Source organism: Sapajus apella, unplaced genomic scaffold (genome assembly GCF_009761245.1).
Source record: "Sapajus apella isolate SASKATOON/1434 unplaced genomic scaffold, GSC_monkey_1.0 scaffold9, whole genome shotgun sequence".
In the NCBI taxonomy this organism is placed as follows: Eukaryota; Metazoa; Chordata; class Mammalia; order Primates; family Cebidae; genus Sapajus; species Sapajus apella.
In genome coordinates this window covers 24395737-24403626 of record NW_022436949.1, presented here as the reverse complement: position 1 = coordinate 24403626, position 7890 = coordinate 24395737, and positions in this window count along the sequence as shown.

Sequence of the window (7890 nt, the reverse complement as noted above, 5' to 3'; positions counted from 1 at the left end):
AAAGAAAGAAAGAAAGAAAGAAAGAAAGAAGAAAGGAAGGAAGGAAGGAAGGAAGGAAGGAAGGAAGGAAGGAAGGAAGGAGAAAGAAAGAAAGAAAGAGAAAAAGAAAAAATGCTAGCTTTTTCCCCTCTAGTTGTATATGTTCTGTTATTTCTTCACATCAGAATTATGCAAAATATAGGAAGATTAAAAATCATTGTCTAAACTGGACCAGCACCCTGTTAGCACTACTACTTATGGACAGCTTAAGATGTAGACTCTGAAAGAAGGTCTAGTTTTAGGTTGCCTCTCTGAGCAACTATCAAATTCACCATCTTATTTGCCCTAAGGAACACTTGGTTTTATCTTGTGGATTTCGTCTCTGGCCTAGCCTACCTTTTCCTCCCTGCTGTCCTCCTAAGATTGGAGGCTTTCTCCAGACCTGTGCTGTGCAATACCATAGCCACCAACCACCTGAGGCTACTGAGCACTCCTAATGTGGCTAATTCGGATTAATGCATGCTGTATGTGTATAATGTTCACACCATTTCAAATACTAGGTAGAAAAAACGTAAAAATATTCCATTCATAATTTGTATAAGGATAACTTTTTGAAAATATTTGGGATAGCTTGAGTTAAATGAAATACATTACTAGAATAATTTAACCTTTTTTCTTTTTTTTTTTGGTGTTTGGCTACTAGAAAGTTGTTCAAAATTACACATGCAGCTTTGATTGATGTATATTTTATTATATTTCTATTGAACAGCACTGCTGTGTACTGTCTGTTCATTTGCAAGCCCCCCTCTTCCCTTGCGCTGCAGTTGTGGGGAAGTTCCCTGTATGCCCCTGTCCCACCTCCACTCCCAGTGTCCCAGGCTGAGTCAGCCCTGCTGCACTCATCTGGAAGAAAATTTTGGCAATATTTGTAAAAATATCGGTTTTTTTTAATATTTAAGGAAAAAAATATAGAACTTCTCAAAATAATTCTAGAGTTCATCTGAAGGGCAGGAATCACTAAGGATAATTTGTAAGAGTAACAAAGAGGAACTTCCTAGAAATTCATAAGTTTTTGACAAGCTTAATAATGATAATAAATGGGGCTGGGCATGGTGGCTTATGCCTGTAATCCCAGCAACTTTGGGAGGCTGAGGCGGGTGGATCACTTAAGGTTGGGAGTTTAAGACCAGCCTGATCAACATAGAGAAACCCCATCTCTACTAAAAATACAAAATTAGCTGGGTGTGGTGGCGCACACCTATAATCCCAGCTCTTGGAAAGGCTGAGGCAGGAGAATCACTTAAATCTGAGAGGCAGAGTTTGTGGTGAGCCAAGATTGTACCATTGTACTCCAGCCTGGGCAACAAGAGTGAAATTCTGTCTAAAAAAAGGAAAGAAAGAAAGGGGGGGAGGAGAGAGAGAGAGAGAGAGAGAGAGAGAGAGAGAGAGAGAGAGAGAGAAAGGAAAGAAAGGAAAGAAAAAGAAAGAAAGAAAAAGAAAGAAAGAAAGAAAGAAAAAGAAAGAAAGAAAGAAAGAAAGAAAGAAAGAAAGAAAGAAAGAAAGAAGAAAGAAAAAGAAGAAAGAGAAAAAAATCTTAAAATATATATATAATAAATGGAAATTATTTAGTACAATGTCTGGTGCATAGTAAGCAAGCACTCAATATGTAATCACTACCAGTATTGTCATTTCTTATCAAAGTATGTACAAATAAAACAATTAAAATCTTATAGAATGGGAAAGAAAGATACATTTATAGATGGTTGGTATAGATCTATGAACAACCATTTTTACTTATATAAAATATTTAATATATCATGTGGTTTAGATCTTATTGTATATCAATAGGTGAGAGAAGAGATTAATCAATAATTAGTTTTCAGAATGGCTAATTAACTATTTTGGAGAAAATGAATTCTACATTGATGACATGAAATTTTTCAATATTTATTTTAAGAAACATAAAATATAGGTGAATATCTGATATTTAACATAGAATAATATTCTAAGCTTACCAGTAAGTGGGGGAAAAAGGAAGAGTAATATACTTAGTAGCATTAAAATGTAAAGCTTTGTTGTATGAAAAAGTAACCAAAAGCTAAAGCAAACTATAAAACATAGGGAAAAATAACACAAATATTAGAAAAAGTTAATAATTTTATTTAAAAAGGTACATGCATCAATAAGAAGTGTATTAGGAATCAATAGAAAAATGGACACAAGATAAATATGAGAGAAAATTTTGACCTCTGCTGGTACAAATGATCAAAATATTTTAAAGTATTAATACTCAGTGCTAGCAATGGTGCAATGAAATAGTGTTTTCAGATAATACAGAGGGGATTCCAGGGGCTACAATCTTTCTTAAAAACCATTTGGCAATATATATCAAAAGCTTTCTACCCCTTGATTTTAAGATTCTGCCTTAAGAAAATTATCTAAATGTTGCTTACTAGGGGAAAGGTTAAATAAAGTTTTGATATAGTTATATGATTAAATATTACATGATCATTAAAAGTAATGTATATGAAGGGCACTTAAAACATAAAAATGCTTATGATGTTATAGTATAATAATACTAAGAATAAAATACCAGGCTCTACCTTGTCTTGTGTAACAATCATTAATATACCAAATTTTTTCTGTGTTATTTGACACATCACAAGTGATATAAGCCCAGTTGAAATCGAACATGGTACCAAGAGGATTTCACGGAGCTGTCAAGTAGCCAAATGAAGGGCAGAGCACAGCTTGGTCAAAGAAGTGGCTGGAATCAGATACCAAAAAGTATCAGAATATCCTGGCCCCACTCTGTAATTCCAAAGTCATGTTCAGATTGACTTGTGTTATACTGCAAGGAATATGGCCATCTAGTGTCCTGGGGTCTAATAACTAATAGCTTTGCCTACAGGAATTGACTTCAGTTAACATGCTAAGGAAAACAATTCACTGGTCTACTTTGGATTAGCTATTTCTACCCCCGGACAAATCATTGTGGCCAAGAAGGCAGGTTTCTGGAATTGAAAAACACACTTGAAACACATAATTGACAAAGCAAAATGGCCGTTCTGCAAAGGAATAGAGGCACTGGGCAGACAGTAAGTGTTCATAGCAATTTAGATCTTCATTAAACAGAAAAATCAGAAATTAATCTCTCTGATAGTCCTCGATAAAACAAAAACAACACATAAAAATGGAAACATACCACTATGTTTTAAACTGTGTATTAAAATACAAGTCCAAGGGTGAAAATCATTGCAAAATGGCCACTTCTTAAAGAAGTAAACATTATGTCATTTAGTCTTCACAACTCCTTGGGGTGATACTACTATTACTTTTAATTTACAGATAAACAATGTCATACTTTACTAAGTTACTTGGTTACAAGTTGGTATTCCAGAGAAGATGAATACTTAGGAAGCTTGATTCCAATGCGTGTAGTTCAAACATTATAATATAAATGCAACAAGAATTAATCAAGATGGGCATTCAAAGATTTGCAGGAAAAGATAAAGGAATTTTGGGAAGCATGCACAGGAACCTAGCTCTATTCCAAGTGTTTTCTATTTGCTGGATTCTCTAATACTACTAATAAAAACTCCATGAAGAAGACGTTATGATTTCCATTTTACAGACAAGCAAATGGAGGCTAGAGAGGTAGAATAACTAATAAAGTGTATTAGTACATTCTCACGCTGCTATAAAAATACTCCCCAAGACTAGGTAATTTATAAAAGAAAGAAGTTTAAATGAGTCACAGTTTCACATGGCTGGGAAGGTCTCAAGAAACTTAGAATCATGGCAGAAGGCGAAGGGGAAATAAGGACCTTCTTCACATGCAGCAGGAGAGAGAAGAGTGAATGCAGGAAAAACTACCATTTATAAAACCATGAGATCTCGTGAGAATTCACTTACTATCACAAGAACAGCATGAGGGAAACCACCCCTATAATCCAATCACATCCCTCCCTTGACATGTGGGGATTACAATTGTAGGTCAGATTTGGGTGGGGACACAGAGCAAAGCCATATCATGAAGTGTAGTAATAGAATAAATTCGGAATCAGCTCTGTCTAGCTCCCAGCTTATTAGAGTGAACTTTGAAGTACTATTGCCAAAGAACTCTTTCCCTAAAGGTTAGGGGCTTGTGTCGGGGAGAAGTAGTTAGGGCTGTAAATAAGATGTGGGCATGAAGCAGGCACCTTATCTATTTATTTCTGATTTAGCTGAATCTTAAATAGCAGAGTGTATTTTGTGATAAAAGAAGATGAAAAGAAGTAAGTCACTTCTAATATCTGCATCTGATAAAGGGTAACTTTCAAAATATATAAGGAAGTCCTACAAGTCAATAGCAAAAAAAACTAATAACCTAATATAAAAAAATGGGCTAAGGACTTAGATATTTCTTCCAAGAGGACACACAAATGGTCAAAATGTGTATAAAAAGACGCTCAATGTGACTAATCATCAGGGAAATACAAATCACAACCTCAATGAGATATCACCTCACACCTGTTAGGATGGCTATCATTAAAAAAATAAAACACAAGAATTAGTGAGAATGGAGAGAAATTGGAACTCTTGTGGTGAGAATGAAAACTGATCCAGCACCTATGAAAAACAGTATGGCAGTTCTTCAAAAAATGACAAATAGAACTACTATATAATCCAGCAATCCCACTTCTATACATGTCCAAAAGAATTAAAATCAAGATTTTAAAGTAACATTTGCATTCCTATGTTTGTTGCAGCACTATTCACAATACCTGAAATGTGAAAACAACTTAAATGTCCACCAGGGCATGAATGGATTTTAAAATGCTGTGTAAGCATACAATAAATTATTTGACTTTTCAAAAGAAGGAACTCCTGCAATATGTGACAACATAGTTAAACCTTGAGGACATTATGCTTAGTGAAATAAGTCAGGCACAGAGGGACAAATACTGCATGCTTTCACTTAGATGAAGAATCTAAAACAGTCAAACATGTACAAGCAAACGGTAGTTGACAGAAGCTGAGCAATGGGAAAATGGGAAATTGTTAATCAATAAGTATAAAATTTCACTTATATAAGATTGATAAGTCCCAGAGATCTGCTGTACAACATTGTGTCTATAGATAATAATACTGTATTATACATCTAATACCTTACCACAATAAAATCAAAGTCAGAAGTCCAATTAATATTGTCTTTCTAAACAAAGTAGAGCAACCCAAGACAAACTGCACAGTATTAGTCAATAGCCAGTGTAATACTTCTCACACTGCTAATAAAGACATATCCAAGAATGGGTAATTTAAAAAGGAAAGAGATTTAATGGACTCACAGTTCCACATGGCTAGGAAGGCTTCATAATCATGTTGGAAGAGCAAGGGACATCTTACACGGTGTGAGGCAAGAAAGAGTTTCTGCAGGGGAACTCCCCTTTATAAAATCATCAGATCTCATGAGGCTTATTCACTATCACAAGAACAGCACAGGAAAGACCTGCCCCCATGGTTCAGTTACCTCCCACCAGGTCCGTCCAACAACATGTGGGAATTATGGGAGCTACAATTTAAGATGAGATTTGGGTGGGGACACAGCCAAACAATATCAACAAGTAAGATTTTAAAAATAGGTGAGATATGGTCCCCACCTTCTTAGATCTCAAAATCAAGTAGATAAGCAAAGAATACATGCAGTGTGATGAGCGTAAACTTAGGAAGTATGTATAATGTGGTGGCAGCACATAACACACACATTTTGTGTGTTCAGCTCCACGTTGAGGTTAAAGACAGGCACAGAAAGCTCCTAAAATGACAAGAAAGGTAAGATGGGTTCTCCAACAACAGAAGTATCCACATTTTATGAAAAAGTGTAGGGAAACGAACTGCTAGCTAGTTGGGGGCCTATGAGTAGCTACTAAAGAGGCTTTAATAGGATGCGAAGGGATGTGAGGCCTTTTATTTCATGCAAAAATTTTTAAAGTTTTAAATTTATTCTGACAGTAATTTAAGTATAAAATTTTAAACAGAAGATTGATGCACTCAATCAAATTTACGTTGAAGTTGCATATATGGCCTGAAAAATGTGATCATCAGAAAAAGTCGTGGTAAATTTTCTTCTTAGATTTGCTGATGAGAAGAAAGAAACTGATTATAACTGAACTTTATACAAGGGCACTTGCTTCTACTTGGTGTCTAAGTTTATTTGAATACAAACTACAGTGTTTCTACGTTTAAATGTATACACAGGTGTCAGTGATAACTGATAAATTGATTATTGTCCTTTTAAGATTTATCAAGAATGTTATTTTATTATCTTCTTTCTCAGCTGTCCACATGTAGGATGATTATACAAGGCTTGTGCTTAATTGATAGAAAAAAACTAGTTCTATATACAAGTCTGAGTGGCTTCAGATGTCAAATCCGGAAAGGAATCTTTAATCTAATATAATCAAACGGATGGTTTTTAGTAGCAAAAATGAAAAGCTGAAAATGTCTGAGTTTCCTCTTCCTTATATCTCCATGTAATAGGTGTTCACTAAATATTTATTAAATAAATAAATGAAACTCAATCCAGGTCTTCTCAAAGTCTTATTGAAAATGTTTAGGATGTTGGAAACTGTCACTGGCAGTACAAAGACTTGTAAGACAAAGTGCTGGTCCTATTTTTCAAACTACTATTAAACACAAACATCTATTGTAATATGAATGTAATCAACACAATAACAAGGTGCTGTGGAGCATACAGTTTGGCTCCCTAGCCTGGAGCATGATGAGATCAGAAAGCTTTCCTGGAGTAATTGAGGCACTGGTTGAGTCTTAAAAAGGGGCTGGGGGCTGTAGCACGAGGGTTTATGAATGACCCATATTCATTTCACTCAATATACCAAAGATTTATAATATAATTTCACCTTGCAGAATGGTACACATTTCACCTGCCAATGCCTGGAAATCATCTTATTCACTTCTAAGTCATCTCCATTCCACCTCTACCATACCACAACAATTACAGGGAGTTTTAATTAACCATAAAGAAATTGCTGAAGTGGATGAGATTTAGTATGAAAGTTAAACTCACACAAAACAAGCAAGGTGACTGGCCTGCAAAAGGCCTTTCTTCTGTGTGTACTCCTCCTGCACATCTCTTACAGACAACAGAGTTCTGTGGATCAAAGAATCCTTGAGCAACCAAGAAAAGGGTTCCTTTTGTTTTTGTTCAAAACAGCTCTGGCAAACCAGCCCCAGGCTACAAGTCTCCACATCATAAATAATTGCTACTGTGTGCAGTGAAATGCTAGTGCCTAGGGCAGTCACTAATGTCAGAGAAAGGCAGGACTGAAATCTGCAGAAGTGTAATAATAAACTTATCTAAGGATCCAAAAAGTTTGTTGTGGATACCTTACTGAGAGAGGAGGATTAGCCTAGGGAAAAAGATAAGGGCTTCAAGATCAGATGTAAATGGATAGAATCCTGCCTCTCCTGAAAATAATTATGCGGCCTTGAGCAAATAACTCAACCTCCTTGCACTTTAGGGTCCACATATGCAACCTGGGAATAATGAAGCCTTTCTTGCAGAATTACTCTGAAATTTGGTGATTTTAATCCTCTAACACAGCACCTAGCACAGAGCAGGTGCTTAATCATTGGTGTTGTTTCTATCATTTTCTCACCATCCTAACACCTAAGGAATTCCAGCTGTTCAAAACTTGTTGTTTTGGAGAGGAAGGTAGCAACCCCAGAATATTCCCTGATCACCACTACATACTCAGGCTCATTGTTTGAGGCCAAACCTATGCCTTCTTGCTAATTGTAAATCAATAAAACATCCAGCTAAATCAGATCTATTTGTAGAATGACAGTAGTTCAGTTTATTAAAAGAACAAAAATTTTGTTTTTTAAAGAAGAGACAGAAAAAGACAA